This window comes from Pleurodeles waltl, chromosome 3_1, assembly GCF_031143425.1.
Source record: "Pleurodeles waltl isolate 20211129_DDA chromosome 3_1, aPleWal1.hap1.20221129, whole genome shotgun sequence".
Taxonomy (NCBI): Eukaryota; Metazoa; Chordata; class Amphibia; order Caudata; family Salamandridae; genus Pleurodeles; species Pleurodeles waltl.
The window spans coordinates 38,838,975-38,859,382 of record NC_090440.1 but is presented as its reverse complement, the minus strand read 5'-3'; positions in this window follow the sequence as shown (position 1 = coordinate 38,859,382).

The following is a 20,408-nucleotide window of genomic DNA, read 5'->3' as shown; positions in this document are numbered from 1 at the left end:
CTTAGTTAGCAAGGGTCTGGGCCTTGCTGCCTGGTCTCATATTAAATGTGTTTTTCTAACGTGCAATATGCTGTCTTCCTGAAGGACATGAAGCTGTACTTTTCCAGAAGCTAGAGATGTGTGTGTAACCATAGTAAATTCTTTCTCATGAGACCCGACTTGCTCAAGGAGACATTCTTGCCTAATGCAACAGTGTAATTCGCAAAAGGTGCAAGGTCGCCTGTACTGCGAGAAGACAATGGAGCTACTGACCGGAGCGACAAGTGTAGCTTTTCTTACCTGACATTCTACCCGTTGAAGACGTCAATCACAGGAGCCAATAAACTATGTGAGAACTGTCTTAGGTGAAAATTCTAGTAAGGTGTATGATGGATCATTGGGCAGAGATAACGATGCACCAAACATTGCCCAATTGGAAATTAGAGGCTTGTTTGACAAGATTAATATAACGACGTGACACAAGGAGAAATCAGCCATTACCCTCCTTTACCCTGCCACCCTCGAATCTATTATTCTTCCTTGCCATTCTGAGAGACTTTGGGGGCCATTTAGACCCTGGCGGTCCGAGACCACCAGGGCTAAAATGACGGAAGCACCGCCAACAGGCTGGCGGTGCTTCCTGCCCTATTACGACTGCGGCGGAAGCGCCGCGGTCCCACCGCTGGGGCCGGCGGTTTCCCGCCGTTTTAGCCCCGGCGGTGATAATCCTCCAGGGCAGCGCTGCTAGCAGCGCTGCCCTGGGGATTATGACACCCCTACCGGCAGCCTGTTTCTGGCGGTTTGCACCGCCAGGAAGAGGCTGGCGGTAAGGGGTGTCCTGGGGCCCCCTAACAGGGCCCCGGCCAGCTTTTCACTGTCTGCATAGCAGACAGTGAAAAGCGCGACGGGTGCAACTGCACCCGTCGCACGGCCTCAACACCGCCGGCTCCATTAGGAGCCGGCTCCTATGTTGCGGCCTCATTCCCGCCGGCCCAGCAGGAATGTCATAATGGGGGCCGCGTGAGTGCGGCCGCATTGGCAACCGCACGGCGGTTACCGCCTGACGGGCAGCGGTAGCCGCCCACCAAGGTCATAATGACCCCCTTTGTCTTTAATTGTTTGATACTTTAAACCATCCTCACCTTTTGCCTTGCCCGATACTTGCTTCTCCTCCTTATGAGGGAAGATTTCTTTTTGCCCTCCCTTGCTGAGACTTTGCTGTTCTATCCTGGCTGATGGCGAATCAACTGATGTCCTGAGGACTAAGACTGACACTGTATGCCGCCCCATGCGGAAGGTAACTATATGATGATAAATTGTAATTGTCTGTTTGCCTTTTCTTTCTAGGTACCAACTGCTCTTTGATAAAGGCCATAGTTAGATGTTTTCCAAATTCGTGTTGCTAAATTTGTTTTGCATGAAGCCCAACATGCTGATGCTAATTAGAGGGTAGTTAAGGAGTTCACTAATACTGGGTGCAAATAGACGAATGACCGAATCTTTGCTTTGTTGAATAATGTGCTAATGATACTTTGCTAAAGCTGATTCATGTTGACGTCGTGCTTTGTTCTAATGTTCATGATCTTTACTTTGATAAGGTCTTATTCAAGTTGTCATATTGTAACATTGTTGATGTGTTTGCTGGTATTGAGATTAATAAACTTGCTAGTAGAGTGTAACAAATAGGGAATAAATATCTTAAATCTTACTAAAAATGTGTGGTTATTCATGGCTGAAAGGTCATGGTGTGTTTTGATTCTTATTAATGTTATTAACTAATTGGATTAATTTGTTATTGTGAATATTGATAAGGTTATTGATCTATTGATTGAAATGCTGAATAGATATCTCATCCTAAGGAATCTCCAATCAGGGTCAAAAGGTTCATTGGCCTAAAACGAGTCCCCATGTAAGTTAAAATTATCTAGGTTGGGACGCGTTATCAGTTCTGGTAGCAGAGGATGGTTCAGGCCCTTTGGGTCCCTAGGACGAGGGACCATTGTTTTAGAATTGTTTTGAAATCATGCAAATTGGAGAGAGGATGTGCCCCTAAGTACCAACTAACTTTCCCGGAATGTCGGAGCTTGCTGAAGTGAGTTGGGTATGTTCTCGGCATTCTAGTGATAGTATGAGTGATGTAGGGTTTGTGCTTGCACAGCTTATGCATACCACAGGTGAATTGTGAAGTTTGTGAGAATTCTAGGCCAGGTGATGTTTTAGTAGGAGTGTGCGTACTCCACAGTATGAGAGTTGGGAAGTTGGCGAACTTCATATGAGTGTGGAGCTTTGTGCTAAAAGAAATTGTCCATGTGGTTGTTGGTGATGTACGGACCCTGCGTGGTCTAAGACTCCGGGGTATGTTGATAAGTGTATGAGACACTTTAGTAGGTCAATCGGGCGTGGTTGACGGGTCGAGTTTGAGTCAATGTGAGTGAATGAAAACTTCAATGGAGATTTGGTGAATTCTAAAGTGCACTAGAACAAACCATTGACAAGTCGAGAGTAGAATTTGCGGGTCAAATTCTGCTTGCGAATGTGGGATCTGAGAAGGAGAGAGTAGCGGCCGAGGCTTAAAGTGAAATCTCTGTAAAGTTCTGAAGCGATTGTGTTACCTTTTCCTGTAGTAAACCAGCAAATTTGAGTTTTTGTTAGTGCTCGCAATATATTACATTAGTTTTGTGTGGATCAAGAGTGAGGAAGACAAGCCGCAAGACTTTGTCACCCGCAGTGTGTGTGAGTGTGACATCATTGGAGCAGCGCTGGGATAGGTCGGTTAGTGAGAAGGGTCACGCACGAATTGGCAGCCGTCCGTGAGAGGCAATTGGTTGAGAAGGTAGGTGAAGAGAGTTCTGGGAATTAAAGTCACTTCCTGATACGATTGTAAACAAAATAAAAGATGCAAAAATGAAGTTTTTCAAGGCTTTAAGGAGTGCTTTGAGGGGACATGGGTACATTACCGCGAGTGTGGGGGAGCCTACACCGCCGAGGATACGCCAGCTTATACCGTAATGGAGGAGAGGGGAGTTGCGCCATGTCTTTGGCTAAAGCGGTGGTGCAAATTAACAGAGAAAGATGGGTGTTTAGCTTTTCCGGAGCACGGGTCGTTCAATATAATGATTTTAGAGAATTTGCGGAAGGCGTTATATGAGCAAAAGCCACCTCTGAGGCCAGCGCAGTTTGAGGCGTTAGCAATTTGGGAATTGATGGCCATACGACAACGGCGACAAACTTTGAGAGGAGGATGAGGAAAGCAGAAAAAACACTAGCGGAGGCTAGGCGGGATAGTGAGCACAGGATGTGGAGAAGGGAAATAATAGACGGAGTTAAAATAACTCAAGAAAGTGAAGCGCAAGAGGGTAAAGCCACCTGTAAGATGGATAAGGGCTCTAGAAAAGCAAAGTAGACTAAGAAGTACTGGGCAGAAGCAGATGACTCAGATGATGATGAGTTTCTTAATCAGTTGTTACATGATCGTCCACCACCATATGCCATAGATGACAATAGACCAAATACTAGTGCAGGTCCTGTAAGTTCGACACAGAACCAGGGAACAACAAGCCAGGTGCAGGCAAATACTGTTGAGACACCAGCTACGATACAGAATAGTGTCAGTGTGTCTTCTGCTCCAGAGATGCAGACACAGTTGCAGCCGCCACCAGTTCAGAGGCTCTACCCTGATGTCCCGATATTAGAGACAACTACAAGCTTGATGGTGCAGCCTGATCAGGCATATACGAGATCAAAGTTAGTGCAGATTGAGCCAACTCCACTTTTACTGCCTCAGGCACAGCAACAATTGTTGCCGAATTGCACTTCGGTCACAGGACCGCAGTCAGTCACAGCACCCGTAATGAATCAGAACATGGGAGTTAATGCTTCACAGGGTTTGGGAAGCAGGCAGGCGCCAGCCGCCATATCCTTACCTATTACAGTTGGTCCGCCAGTACCATTGTATGCACAGGCAAAGACTAGCGTGTGTGATCAGGGAGTAATGACCCAAGAGATGACAAGAGGAGGGTTCGTAGGGAGCTCTCAAGGAAGAACTCCAATGGAACAGACCGTAGAGAGATCTAGGGCCAGATGTAGAAAGCAGTTTGCATGGTGCAAACTGCGAAAATCGCTGTTTGCGCCATGCAAAATGCCTTCTGTGATGCACATTCACAATTTGCGAGTCGGTACCGACTCGCAAATTGTGAATGCGACTCGCAAATAGGAAGGGGTGTTCCCTTCCTATTTGCGACTGGCATCGCTATGCTAAATTGCTTTGTGAACGCGAATGCGGTCGCAGAGCAATTCGCAGTTACCACCAGTGTCACACTGGTGGTAACCCATTCACAAAAGGGAAGGGGTCCCCAGGGGACCCCTTCCACTTTGTGAATGTTGCCAATAAGGGTTTTTCAGAGCAGGCACTGCTCTGAAAAACCGAAACCAAAAGGTTTCGTTATTTTTTTTATTTTGCAACTCGTTTTCCTTTAAGGAAAACGGGCTGCAAAATAAAAATAAAAAAACTGCTTTATTTAAAAAGCAGTCACAGACATGGAGGTCTGCTGACTTCAGCAGGCCACCATCCCTGTTAGTGCAAGGACTCGCTATAGGGTCGCAAAATGCGACCCACCTCATTAATATTAATGAGGTGGGTCTTTGCGACTCCATAGTGACTCGCAGTCGGTGTCTGAGACACCGTTCTGCATCCGATTTTGCGAATCGGAAATTGCGAGTCGCACTGAATCGCAATTTCCGATTCGCAAAATCGGAAATTGCTACATCTGGCCCCTAGATCCCTGTTAGACTTTAGTCCGATTGGGATTCCTCCAGATAACATGAGACAATCAGGTTTGGGACTGTTGACCCCGCAGATTCCAAGTGCGAATGTACTGCAAACACCAATGATGCAGGCTGGAAATATCACGCTGCAAGGTTTAACTGCGCAACAACTGAATGAGTGGCTAAATAAGTTAAATTCCCCACAGACTACTCATGCAACAGCAGAGCGGTCGGAAAGAGAAGAATACCTGAATTTTGTGAGGCTGGGCATGGAGGCAACTGAGCTAGCTGAAGGAAGCATGGGAGTGAACAGGCTAGAATCATATACTGAAGCAGAATTAAGGTATCTGTGCCCGAAGATAACCAAAGAAGTGAGCAAGGTGCAAAAGAGGTTAGCAAACTTGGCAGACAATTATGACATAGACTTAGACAACACAAAACATCTAAAGAGGAGTTACAGGTTAGACTTTGAGCCTAAGGATTTTGATCACATGAGATCTACTGGGATGAAGGCACACCTTAAAGAAATACTGCAGAGTGCACAAGTTTGGGGAGCCTTAGAGAAGAGGGAAGGCAGATGGGCAGAGAAAAGAGATAAAAGGAGAAGTAACTGCCCAGAACAGCAGCAGGCGAAAGACGTGCCAGATACGGGTACAATAAAGATGTTACCCATGAGAGAAACAGCTGGAGGGGTAATTGTCCATGTACCGTGGTCGAGAGGTGACATTCTGTCATTCACAAATGACTTTCCCAGGTTAAGGGAGAAGCCGATAGAGTGGTATCAGCAGACAGATATGTTTATGAAGCTTGCGAAGTATCTTTGGGAAGACTTGAATACGCTGTTTGAGATCATATTTCCAGCTGACTTTTTAGCATGAGTGTAAGAGAAGTGTGGATTGGCCGACAGCAGAACCGACAAGGGACAAAGTCACAGGAGCACCATCCCCTGAGGTGATGAGGTAGTACTTTAAGATGATTGAGTTTTTGAAGCAGGAAGTGTCGCCACAAAATATTTATTGGTAAAAGATTGATCGAACGGCACAGGAAGCCAAAGAGTTGATACATGCCTACTATGAGAGGTTGTTGAAGGAGTTCAAGCATTACAGTGGTACTGAGGTCATAGAGCCAAAGGACATGAATCACCTAGTGTTCAGGTTTGTTGAAGGGCTGAGACCTGAGATTAATCAGATGATTAAGAATCATTTGATCTGTTGGCAAGCGAAGCCGATTGATGAGGTGTTGCAGTATGCGAAATACTGTAGTGACGAGATTGAGTTGAAGCAGAGAAAGTTGAGGGAGAAAGTGATGGTGATGCAAATTAAGGCATCACAAGCAGGGATGCAAGGAAATGGTATACAGCAGATGGTGTAACAGCTGCAAGGAAACAGGATGTTACAGGCGCAAGTGAGACGCAGAGGTCGAGGAGGTTTTGTGAACCGTGGTCCAGATTTGAATACTGTAGAAGTTCAAAATGATGTGCAGGGGATGAAGAAGATATTACCTTGTCATGCTTGCGGGGGCGTTGGACACTGGAAGCGGGAATGCCCGATGATGGTGCAGGAGGGTGTTGTTCAACAAAGCAATGATGTTGATGCATTCCTAAATGTTAAAGGACCAAGAATGAGAGGTCCTAATCCGAATTTTCAAAACAACATGGTTCAGATGCAGGGTCTTCAACCCATGCAACAAGTGCAGATGCCACGTGTACAACCAGTGCAGATGCAGCAAGTGCAACAGCAGATTCCTGAGGTACCCAGACAGCAAATGCAGTTGCCCTTAGCACCAATGGGACAGCAACAGGTGATGCTTCCTCAAGAGGTCACAGGTCAAGGATTGAGTCAAAATAATGCAATACAACAGTTCCCATTGTGTGGTGAGAATGGAATAAACAATTAATGGTCGGATGACAGCTCAGATAGTGAGGAGTGCAGGCTTGCAGCATCCCTAGAAGTAGATCAGAGGGGACTTTACATGCAAGGAAAGGTGATGGGTTACAAGGTCTAATTTTTGGTTGACACTGGAGCTACACGCTCGACAGTCAGAAGTGCAGAGGTTCCGAAGCTGCCTCTTTCGGGATGTACAATAAAGGTAGTAGGAGTGGCAAACCAGCTCCTGACTAACCCGATCACTGATCCAATTCAGGTTGAGATTGGTACCTTCCACGGATTGGACAGGTTTGTAGTCTGTGATTCAAGTCCTGTATCCCTACTGGGAAGAGACTTACTGTGCAAGACGAGGTGTTCAATCACCTGTTCAAATGAAGGAATTGAGGTGCAGACAAACAGTGATGATGAAGGGGATGACAGACAGATCTCAGAGCCTGAGATGGAGACCACAGATGAGGAGTACCCCTTAATAAGCTTCTTCCCAATGTTCACAGTAACTGATTTGCCAGCAGATTTGCAGGGGACAATCAAAGGGAAAGTATGGGACTTAACAGGAAAGGAAGTGGGTCTGATAAAAGGAGTAGAAGCAGTTAAAGTCAGTGTGAAACCTAATGCTGTTTCCCCAAGTACCGCAGTACCACATGACACAAGATGTCCTTCTACAGGTGACGCAGATAATTGCAGACTTTGTGAAGCAAAGCGTCTTGAAGGAAGTGATGAGCAGTCCATGTAATTCGCCTATAATGGGACTGAGAAAGCCTTGTGGGAAAGTTCGGATTGTCCAAGACTTGAGAAAGATCAACGAAATAGTGGTGAAATGTTGCCCAGTGGTGCCAAATCCAGCTGTTATTATGTTCCAGGTCCCATGTGATGCAGAGTGGTTCACAGTTGTAGATTTGTCCCAAGCGTTCTTCTCTGTGCCTCTTCATGAGGGCAGCCAATTTCTCTTTAGTTTCAAATTCCCGGACAAGGTTTACAGTTGGTGTCGAATCCCTCAAGGGTTTTCGGAATCGCCTTCCATCTTCAATCAGATATTGAAGAAAGATTTGGAATCATTAGAATTGCATTTTCAATCGACTCTAGTGCAGTACATTGACGATTTGTTTATTGCATCCAAAACGAGAGATGATTGCAAGTATGATACTATTGCCTTACTGAACCATTTGGGAAAGAATGGGCATAAAGTGTCCCCAAAGAAGCTGCAGTACTGTCAGAAACAGGTGAAATATCTAGGTCATCTAATTAAGAAGGGGTTGAGGAAAATATCCAAGGAAAGAGTGACTGCCATATTGCAGATGAATCCTCTGACTTCTCGGAGAGACGTTACGAAGGTTCTGGGAATGGTGGGCTACTGTCGTCAGTGGATCCCAAACTTCTCAGTTATCGCCAAGCCATTAGTGAGACTGACTGTTAAGGAAGTTAAAGATGGGCCAGACGTTCCAACCTTGTCAGAGACAGAGATGAAGGCATTTATTGAGTTGAGAGAGAGTATGTGCAGGGCTCCAGCTTTAGGTACGCCTCATTACACAAAGCCTTTTGTCCTGTTTTGTCATGAACGTGATGCTTGTTCCTTGTCTGTCTTGACACAGGTCCATGGAGGTGCAAACCGACCTGTAGCATATTTTTCAGCTACTTTGGACCCTGTTGCAGCAGCCTTACTGGGTTGTCTGCCTGCAGTAGCAGCAGTTGGTCAAACCCTTACACAGTGTGAAGGCATAGTGATGGGACATCCTTTAACAGTAATGGTCCCACACTCGGTTGAAATTTTGTTAACCCGTACCAAGACGCAGCACATGACAAACGCAAGGTTGACGAAATATGAAACAATTATATTGGGGTCCCCGAATGTAATTCTATAAAGATGTACAGTGCTGAACCCGGCAACTTTGTTTCCAAATGAAAATACAGAGGTTGATGATGATGAGGTAGAACATGATTGTCTTGAGGTACCAGAACTGTGCACCAAACCAAGACCTGACATTAAAGATACCCAATTGGAAGAAAATGACTACAGTATTTTTGTTGATGGTTCGCGCCTGAGAGACTCATTAGGAGTACTGAGAGCTGGATATGCCGTTTGTAAAATCTCTGGTATCCTAGAAGCATCTTGGCTTGAAAGAGTATACTCTGCTCAAGTGGCTGAATTGGTTGCTCTTACTAGGGCATGCCATGCCGCTGACAAACTAAAAGTAACTATCTATACTGACAGTAGATACGGATTTGGAATTGTCCATGACTTTGGCCAGCTATGGTCACAAAGGGGTTTCATGACCTCTTCTGGTTCTCCAGTGAAAAACGGTGAAAAGATTAAGGAGTTGTTGTACACGATTCAGTTACCTCATGAAATTGCTGTGGTAAAATGCAGTGCTCATGTGAAATCACAAGACTTTGTTTCAATGGGAAATGGATATGCGGATCAAGTCGCAAGGTTTTGCGCATTGAACTGTATATCGTTCAAGGATCAGTGGGAATTGTTACCTGAAACAGAAAACGAGACATGTACAGGTTATGCTTTGAGGGTGGTTGTCACATTGGAGGAACTGAAATTGTTGCAGGGACGTGCCAGCAGGGATGAGAAGCGTTCTTGGGTTAAGATGCAATGTGTACAAAGACCAGATGATTTGTGGGTATCAGACGAGGGGAAAATGGTTTTGCCGAACAGTCTCTTGTCACAGTTTGCGAGGTTTTATCATGGTCAAGCACATATTGGGAGAGACGCCATGATTAGGTTGTTTAAAATTGACTGGTTTAACTCGAAGTTCAGACAAGCTGCAGAAGTGATTTGTCACAGGTGCATCATCTGTCAGCAGATGAATGCAGGGAAAGGGATAGTGGTGAATTTGGGCCACATTGGGAGAGCAGGAGGTCCATTTAGCAGAATGCAATTGAATGTTATCGAGATGCCTGTGTGTGGAGGTTTGAGATACGTGTTGGTTATTGTGTGTATCTTTAGTCACTGGATTGAAGCATACCCCACACGTAGAAATGATAGCCTCACAGTAGCAAAGCTGCTGCTTAGGGAATTGATACCAAGTGTTTCCTATCTCTTTAGAATCAGATAGAGGAAGTCACTTCAACAATGAGGTGGTTAAGCTATTGTGCGCAGCATTGAACATTGAACAGCAGCTGCATTGTAGTTACCGCCCTGAAGCCTCCGGCTTAGTGGAGCAGATGAATGGTACCTTGAAGTCAAGAATGGCAAAGATGTGTGAAGCTACAAATTTGAAATGGCCTGATGCATTGCCCTTAGTACTAATGTCAATGAGAAAAACGCCTAACAAGAAAACAGGACTGTCTCCTCACGAAATTCTCATGGGCCGAGCTATGAGATTGCCCGCAGTACCTGCAAAAGCTCTTGTGAATATCACGGATGATATGGTATTGGACTACTGCAAGGGTCTGGCTGACGTGGTCCGCTCTTTCTCTCATCAGGTGGAAGCAACCACTCTGCCACCTATAAGTGATCCAGGTCACAACCTGAAAGCTGGTGACTGGGTTGTTGTCAAGAAACACGTGAGGAAGTTGTGTTTGGAGCCACGGTGGAAGGGGCCATATCAAGTAATACTGACGACTACTACTGCTGTGAAGTGAGCGGGAATTCCAAACTGGATCCATGCCAGTCACACAAAGAAGGTGACGTGTCCAACTGATGAGGAAATTGAGTTGTCGAAAGTAACAGCAACAGAAAAGGAAGTCTCAGGGCTGGAGAGTAAACAGAAACAGAAGATACGCAGGCCCTGAATGGGCGTATGCAACGTCAGCTGAGTGGCAACAAGAGTTCCTGGCGTTCTGTTTTGATCGAGAAGTCCCAGGTCAGTACTATGGTACCTGAGTCTGACCAGAGGAAGAGACTGTGACAATGTGAAAACTGAGTCGAAGAAATCTGAGAAAAGAGACTGATAAATTACCGGATGTGACACTGTTAACCTGAATTGACTTTTGAGAACTGATTTTAACAAAGCTTCTAACCTAAATTGACAAGGATCCTGGGAGCAAATGAGAAAGCTGTAAATACTTGCTGAAGAAAGACTTTGCTTAGCTTTGCTGAAGAAAAGGAGCTTTAACCATCCTCAGTTGGTTGTTGTTTACACTTATAGCACTTTACTTTCTGATTCTTTACAGATCATGGCTAACACTAGAAATGATAATAAGGGGAGCAGGCGTTGCAAATATTTGGGGGTTGCTTTGGTTGTCGTGTGTGTAGTATTCATTATAGTTTTGATTGTGGGAATGCCTTTGGTGGATAATAGTGAAACTAACACTGCTACAGTTTCTGAGACCACTGCTACACTAATAGCTTGGGAGAGGTTCGAACAAGATACAAAATATTTGCATGAGGGAACTACCACAAAAGGGGAACTATCTACTAATGTTTTCTATCGCTTGCTGAGTGAGTATGTTGATACTATGGATGCGAAGGCTTGTTATGTGTGCACACAGATTCCTGTTTCGGTACAAGAGGGAGTTACCTATCATAGTTTGCCCCTAACTTATGGGATAAGCTGTATTCTGTAACTAACACGTTTCTATAACCAAGAAGAGGTGCAGTATTTCTATTTCAATCACGACCTTGTGTTTTCTTATGTGCCTATCATAGATGATTTGAATAGTGTAGCTAAATACTATAGCATAAAACTAGTTAAGGGATTCTTTGAAGCAACACTAACAATTAGTTCATCATATGCACACCGCAATAATTTGACATGTTTGCTTACCTCAGTAGAGAAAAACTTTCTAGATCACACGGAAGATAGAAGAAGGGCTTTGAAAAGGTAAATTGGAGAAAGCCTTGCAGCAACGATCTTTTATTAGTAGTGAGAGTTATAGTGCAGTTAGGGAACAGGGAAAATTAGCTCTAGATGCACTACACATAGGTAAGCTTTGCATCACGCGACCAAAGTCATAATATGACAATGTGTTTGTGGGAACAAGTAAGGAAGCATGTGTTTTTGTTTCAGAGTAAGTGGACGTTCATGTTAAATGGACAGGATCCAGCGATCCCTGGGGTCTATTATATATGTGGACTTAATGCTTATTACCGTCTTCCGAAGGGATGGTATGGGACATCTTATTTGGGGATTGCTTTCCCAAAGATATATCAGTTAGAGGATTTAAAGAAGTTTCTGAAATTGTCTGAATTACATCGTACTAAACAAAGGAGGGAGACTGCTGCTGGTGTAGTAGGAGCCATATTTGGAGCAATAATTCCTTCAGTGGGAGTTATATTGAACTACATAAAGATCCGAAAGTTGTCTACTATTGTGGATAATATGCTGACAAATCTCACAGGAGCTATACTCCTGATGGATAGTGAACTTGCTGCGGAGAGGGCTATGACTCTTCAAAACAGGCTTGCTTTAGACATTCTTTTAGCGAAAAATGGCAGAGTCTGTAAGACGCTCAATGAGCGGCACTGGTGTGCCTACATACCGGATAATAGTAATGAGATTAGAAGTATGCTTACTTACCTAACAAGAGATAGTGCAGATTTGAAGGAACTGAAGGAACCAGGAGTTTGGGAAAAGGTTGGAAAGGGGATTGTTAAAGTGGGAAGCTGGTTTAGTAATATTTGGAATGGAATATTGGGAAAGATAACACAGGGAATATTGACTGTTTTGGGTTGCTTATTTGGATTGTGGTTGGCAAGTAAAATAAGCGAAATAATTAAATTGAAAAGGGGAAAAATAATCAGAGGAGGGAAGAAATGAAAAGGGAGAAATTGTTCAGAGAAAAATTTTATGTGACCAAAATGGGGAAAGAAATAGAAATGAAAGAGTTCAGAAGATGAATAAACTGTGTGAAAAGGATTTGTGTGATGACAAGAGTCATCAGAGGAGGGATTGTTGGAGTGTGATTTTTATAATCAATATTAACAGGAAAAGCCTGCAAAATAATGTATAATGAAGCTGCATAGAAAATGCATTAATGTGGCACTAATGCACGCGTTTGAAATGTGACCATGGGGAGTGGCCACCACTGTATACGATGACTCATGGAACTCACTAATAATGAATTAATAATGTACTAATGTATGATTTTATATTAGCATTTATGGGTTAGGTATTGAGTTTTTTCTAAATTAATCACTAGCCTTAGTTAGCAAGGGTTTGGGCCTAGCGTTCGGTCTCATATTAAATGTGTTTCTCTAACATGCAATGTGCTGTCTTCCTTAAGGACGTGAAGCTGTACTTTTCCAGAAGCTAGAGATGTGTGTAACCGTAGTAAAGTCTTTCTCATGAGACCCGACTTGCTCAAGGAGACATTCTTGCCTAATGCAACAGTGTAATTCGCAAAAGGTGCAAGGTCGCCTGTACTGGGAGAAGACAATGGAGCTACTGACCGGAGCGACAAGTGTAACTTTTCTTACCTGACATTCTACCCGTTGAAGACGTCAATCACAGGAGCCAATAAACTACGTGAGAACTGTCTTAGGTGAAAATTCTAGTAAGGTGTGTGATGGATCATTGGGCAGAGATAACAATGCACCAAACATTGCCCAATTGGAAATTAGCGGCTTGTTCGACAAGATTAATATAACGACGTGACACAAGGAGAAATCAGCCATTACCCTCCTTTACCCTGCCACCCTCGAATCTATTATTCTTCCTTGCCATTCTGCAAGACTTTGGGGGTTATTACAACTTTGGAGGAGGTGTTAATCCGTCCCCAAAAGTGGCAGTAAAGTGACGGATATACCACCAGCCGTATTACGAGTTCCATAGGATATAATGGACTCGTAATACGGCTGGTGGTATATCCGTCACTTTACCGTCACTTTTGGGATGGATTAACACCTCCTCCAAAGTTATAATAACCCCCTTTGTCGTTAATTGTTTGATACTTTAAACCATCCTCACCTTTTGCCTTGCCCGATACTTGCTTCTCCTCCTTATGAGGGAAGAATTATTTTTGCCCTACCTTACTGAGACTTTGCTGTTCTATCCTGGCTGATGGCAAAACAACTGATGTCCTGAGGACGAAGACTGACACTGTATGCCGCCCCATGCGGATGGGTAACTATATGATGATAAATTGTAATTGTCTGTTTGCCTTTTCTTTCTAGGTACCAACTGCTCTTTGACAGGGGCCATAGTTAGATGTTTTCCAAATTTGTGTTGCTAAATTTGTTTTGCATGAAGCCCAACATGCTGATGCTAATTAGAGGGTAGTTAAGGAGTTCACTAACACTGGGTGCAAATAGACAAATGACCGAATCTTTGCTTTTTTGAATAATGTGCTAATGATACTTTGCTAAAGCTGATTCATGTTGACGTCGTGCTTTGTTCTAATGTTCATGATCTTTGCTTTGATAAGGTCTTATTCAAGATGTCATATTGTAACACTGTTGATGTGTTTGCTGGTATTGAGATTAATAAACTTGCTAGTAGAGTGTAACAAATAGGGAATAAATATCTTAAATTTTACTAAAAACGTGTGGTTATTCATGGCTGAAAGGTCATGGTGTGTTTTGATTCTTATTAATGTTATTAACTAATTGGATTAATTTGTTATTGTGAATATTGATAAGGTAATTGATCTATTGATTGAAATGCTGAACAGATATCTCGTCCTAAGGAGTCTCCAATCAGGGTCAAAAGGTTAATTGGCCTAAAACGAGTCCCCATGTAAGTTAAAATTATGTAGGTTGGGACGCGTTATCAAAGTCAATATATTATGCTGTAATATAATGCAAGGAGATCAGCTAAACTGGGGAGGACAAAGATAAAAATACTTGAAAAGTACCACAAATTATCAAAAGCAGATACCCGCTGGTCTATAAGAAGATCATGGGGTTTCCAGCTGTTTAGGACCTCTGAAGGCTGGCAGTGTTGGAACAATGCATGCAATTGCTTCTATCCTAGCCCATGCTGTATCCTGTTGAGAAAGCACACAGTTCGTCAACGAGGCAGTTCCACCCAGGTGGCAGACATGCTGCTGGCCTAAGCCACCACAAAATAATTACACAAGATACAAGGGTGGCAGAGGGAGCTGAGATTACCCTGAGGAAAGCGGAGCAGAATGCGCAGTAATCGCCCACATTTTCAAAGTGGCTTAATAGCTGATGATTAAATGAAGTACAAATGCAGATGATGCCCATGCAGAACAATACACTAGATTTCACAAGCACAGCACAAGCGCTCTGCAGGCGAAACCTAAAAATGTTCTGTACAGCTCAGGGGCTGCCACGCTGCCTGCTGTGGTTAGTTTCGAGCTGGGTTACGCAGTGGGCATAGGATCATCAAATCCCTAATAATAGAAAACAATAAATAGTGAATACTCACAATAAATGCATGTACTGTACAGAACATCTTACAGGATAAAACAAGCTAAACATCAGCTAAAGCTAGGGCTCTACAAACACCGATGACCATGTGGAAACAATAAAAGAAATTCACAAAGTATCACGATGCGGATATGGGAGATAATGCCTCTTTGGAAACTCTCGCTACCACACAGCCCAAACTCTTCAGAGAATTGAAACATGGGAGATACTTTGTAGATCTGACAGCTGCAGGTAAAGGTTCGATAAAGAGAACTGTTTCCTCCTGTCGTGTGATGCACCATTAAAACTAATTATTCAACAATAATTTTCTTGGGCATATGACGTGTAGATTAGTGTTGGAAAATGGCCTCTCTGAAGGGTCACCCTAAACCTTTTGCCTTCCTCCTCTTCTTTTTCTAACCTCATTTTTGCTGGCTGAAGTCTCAGGGCCAACAAGGACTTCACCTCTTCAATTGACTTCTTGTGCATCGAAAATCAATGCAACACCTGGAGAAATCGACGCAAAGCCTGCATCGCGGCTTGGAACTCATTGCACTGCTGACCAGAATGATGCAGCACTGACTTCTTACTGGAAATTTGACGCAGCACCTGCCTTGCGACAGAAAATTAGCAATAATATTAACAATAGCCGTGAGTAGCCAACAATTCTATTGTGTCCAAAATGCTTTTAAAAGTTCAAGAGAGAATAGAAGTCTATCGGAACATGACAGTTTAAAGAGATTGCGTAAGCATTCAATACACATTATAAAAGGTGATAACTAGAATTGAACTCATGGATCAAGGGGAGGAGTACAACCCCCTGTGCAGCCTCCTTGACTCAGGGCAGCAGCAGCATTAAAGAGGGTAGTGGAGTGGTACAAGCAGGCTAAATGCCTTTCAGTTGTCACAGTACACATGGGATTAGAGGAAAAAATAAATAAAATTAAAGGGGAAAAGTGTTGCTGGAAATGACAGAGTAACAGTTTCGTGAAAATCGTAAACCGCCTGTCAGTACTACCTTCTTACCAAACCTTCAACCATAGGTTTTTTTGCAGGTGGATGACAGGTCTAACAGACAGGCTCTGCTTTATTGAAAACCTAGTGGAGAGCACGGATATTTGTTATGTATATATTTGTTCCATTAGATTGTGTTTTTTGTAATGCTGTTTCTATGACTTTATGTTGGGGACCATTTACAAGCTACACAGAGCAAGTCAACCATCCTTTCAGCTTTCAAAATTGGTTACATGACATGCACATAACTGGGATAAAGTGTTGCATGTAATGTATTGAAATCTCACAAACGCGCATGTGAAAATGATGAAAATGTCACATGAAGGCAAACGGAAAACTAGGCCTTGTAAATTGTCAGAGTGTAACTTAGTATATTAAATTGCTGCACATAACCACACTAGAACACGGAAAGGTCTCACATTTGCAAACTGAAAAGCTGAGATCAATGCTAATGTTGCTCTGAACTACCACGATGACATAGGGAATCTCCAGCAAAATCTGTATTTAATAATAAAAAAACAAAATTGGAATTGATATACTAAATATATTATTGTAAATAAATGCATGTTCTTGTGGAGAATTGAGAGGTCTTCTATGCTCCGTTGAAGAAAACAGCAAAAACAAACATTTCATTTTGGCTGCGTTGTTTGCAAACATCACTCAAGGATTGTGCTTTTGTGCCATTGACCGATATGATTTAGCATGACAGTAAACACTAGACTGAAACAACATCATAGACATGGCATAGGTAAAACACACGCGCACACCTGTTCACTTCGATCGTTAAACCAAACCAGGGGATGCTCCTGCCATAAGGGCAGAGAAGCGTCGACCCTCGGCCAGCAATGTTTATTATCGTTTTTGGGGAAAAGGGGCGGCGTCACAGGGGTGACGGGCAATGAGGGGGAGTGCTCAGCATGCATGTATGTTTGGCCGGCCATCTTGGGCGAGCCAAACCCACATGCGCAGTGGTCTCTCTCCAGCCCAGCAACACAGTCTGTCTGGGAGCGCCCTCTGAGCAGCATCAGGATTGGCGCAGGGCAGGCTGGGAGCCTGTGGCTGCAGAGGAGAGGGAGCGGCGGATGGAGCAATGGCGGTGGCGGAGGTAAGTGTTTTAAAAAAAATATTTTATTATTTTTAATTTAATCCCCCCTCACTCCCTTGCGCCGCCTGCCCCTTCTGCTTTGCGCGAGCCGCAACTGCCAAAGACCATGTGCTTCTTTCTAATTTCACCTGCAACAAATGCGTTAACACTTACAATCCCACACTTCTGATCTGCAGTCTAGTTTGTTTTAATTCATTTATAATTAACAAAGATCTTCCCAAAATCAAAGCTGAGGAGAGAGAGCACTTCTGAGTTCTGATAGCTCAAGTGAAAGGTTTGATAAAGGGAAATTGTGATGATACCCCAACCAGCATGGTACAGCACCGCCTGCTGGAGGACGGGCATACTGCAGACTACAGCAGCATAGAATTAGGGGTGAAATGGACCATATTTGTGTTAAATGGAAAACGGAACAGATGTATTACTGGGCTGCAAATTTGCTGTTGTATTTAACTGCAAATCAATAACACACAAGCAACTGCCATTGAAAAAATATAGCAAACTAGAGTGAGTGTAGGAGAGGTTGAGCTACTTTCTTAGAGAGTGTTTTTATTGCGGCCACTCCTTGATGCGGCTGCCTGCTTCGGCCCAAGGGGACTGGTGAGTGCTCATTGCCCCAGGGGGACTGGTGAGGGACGTTGCGATGGGATAGTTGACTTCCCACAAAAGTAGGCAGAACTGTGACCATCAGGTCTCCACTGACGCTAGCACAGAGCCCTGAGCCCACAGCACTCGGCTAGCACTGTTTATTTGAAAGCAAGTATGTAGGTCTTGTAGTGACAGCAGGGGTGCTGACAAGATTAAAAGAAGTTCCACCAAAGCGGATGAAAACAGTACTTGTGCCTCAGTACACTGATAAGAGCAAACATATGAAGAACATGCATTGGTAAATGCAGAAAATATGTTACAGCCAATAGAAACGGAGGAAAATAAGTGGCAAGCTCAGCAACCAATGAAAAGCAAGGGTGGGAGTAAGCCCTTTTTAAGATATACAGTATTTAACACAATAGATTTCACACGCACAGCACAAGCACTGTGCAGGCGAAACCTAAAAAAAAAGGTGTTATGACGCGGCTGTCGCTTAATTTTGTAGGCACACGCCAACATGGACACATGCCCTTTAAAAAAGGAGGTGAGTGTTTACCCCAACACGGATGCGCTATAAAAAATGAGGTAAGTGTTTTTATTTATATAATTTACCAGTCCAACATGGATTAGTAAATAAAAAGTTGTATGAAATGTGCTTTTTTGATATAGCGCTAATGATTTAAAAAAAATAAAAAAAATAAAAGAGTGGATGAGGGAGTGAGTTGGCTACAGGTAAAATGGAAGGAGGGAGGGTGGTCAAGAGGTATCTGGGCAAACGGAGAGAGGGACAAGTGAGAGGCAACAATGGGGAAGCACACAGACAGCAAAGAATGGTGGGTGGGTGTATATAGGAAAACACATGGGGAAGGACTCAGACAACGCAGGCAGGAGGGGAAGGGGAAGAAAACAGAAAATGCAGGATAAGCAGGCAGGGATGGGGAAGCGCACAGGTAATAGACGGGGTAAGGAAACAAAAACAGCAATGGAAGGTTGGTGGGTGGTATGGACAGGGGCGTAGCTTGGTCAGTAGGATTAGTGGGGTGTGACAGTGGGGTAACAAAAGCCCTCATAGTTCCTGCAGTGCGGGGGACCCCAAGTTCCAGGGGGCTCCCTCAGCACAATATCCTGGCCTGAGAGCTCCTCACTGAGCCCGGACTTTACGGGGGCTCAGGTTTCATTAAGCCACTGGGGTGTGAGTGTCAGATTTCCCAACAATCAGGCTGGCATATAATGTTAAATTACATTATATGACAAGCAAGGTCCCTGAGAAGGGCCTAAGGGACAAAGCAAAGGGAGACGACTTTGGATTTGTGGATTGGTGGATTGGTAGGGGAACTAAGTGAGAGAAAACACAGGGGCATATTTATACTCCGTCTGCGCCGAATGTGCGGCAAAATTTTTGACGCACATTCAGCACAAACGTTGCCCCGTATTTAAACTTTGACGCCCGAGCCCGCGGATGACAAAATTCCGCCATGTGCATCATTTTCTGGATGCGGCAATCCGCTTTGCGTTAATGATATGCAAGGTAGGCGTTCCCGTCCAAAAAATTACTTAAACGACCGTGCGTCGTATTTATGCTTTCGGGCAAAAATTACGCACAGCAGGGAGGCCGAGCCGGAAAATGACGCACAGCCCGATTTGCGTCAAAAATTAACGTCTGAGTCAGGGCAGGCGTTAAAATGAGGCAAACACACCTGTATTTAATCAGAACACACAGAACAAACAGCAGAGCAGCAACAGGGAGCCATGGAGGTGATTCTAATCCAGCGTGCACGCAGACGCAGAGCCCAGCAGCAACAACAGCAGCTACAACAACACCAGCAGGGACTCCAAAGGCAGCTCAGAAGGCAGGAGAGGATATTCCACCCCAGAACCACCCTTCAGGGCCTCAGGGAGCACAACATCACACAGAGGTACCGGTTGAACTGGCAGGCCATTCAGCAGCTGCTGCGCAACATTGAACCGCAGTTGGCCCCCACTTTGCTGACACCCCGCACCATCCCAACAGAAACCAAGCTGTTTGCCATACTTCATATGCTGGCAAGTGGCTCTTTTCAAACAACTGGTGCTCTGGTTGCCGGAATATCACAACCATCATTCTCTGCCTTTTTGCCCAAAGTACTGGATGTCATCATTCGACTGACACCCGCCACATCTGCTTCCCTAACACACTGCAGAAGCAGCAGGAAACAAAACAGGGGTTCTACCTCATCAGTGGCTTCCCACACGTCCTTGGTGCAATCGACTGCACACATGTACGCCTTGTGCCACCTGCTGCAACTGAACACCTTTACCGCAACAGGAAGCACACACATGCCATCAACGTGCAGGCCATAGTCGATCACCAGGGATTGATCACCAACATCGTGGCTAAATATCCTGGGAGTGTACATGACTCATTCATCTTCCGTCAGTGCACCATCAATGAACACTTCCAGGATGGACGGTATGGCAATGGACTACTTGTTGGTAAGTACAAAAACCTACTTATATCCAGACTGCACAGCAACCCTCTAGGAAACACAACACATACACCACAACAGCAACATGTGAACAGGAACACACTGAAGTCGTGACATCGCTAGCCATGTTTCTCAGGTCACCATTGAACCTGTCACACATCGGAAATTACTGTACACCCTAATGTTAAGACGTCAAAGATCACAACGTGTGGAGTGGGTTGCACAAATGTCACCTTGCAAAATGTAAGTGTCCCAATGACCTTTACATTAATCCATTGCATAAGTCTAAAGGTATGGGATGTCCAGGATACATTGATATGAACGTGTTAACAACACTGTCAATT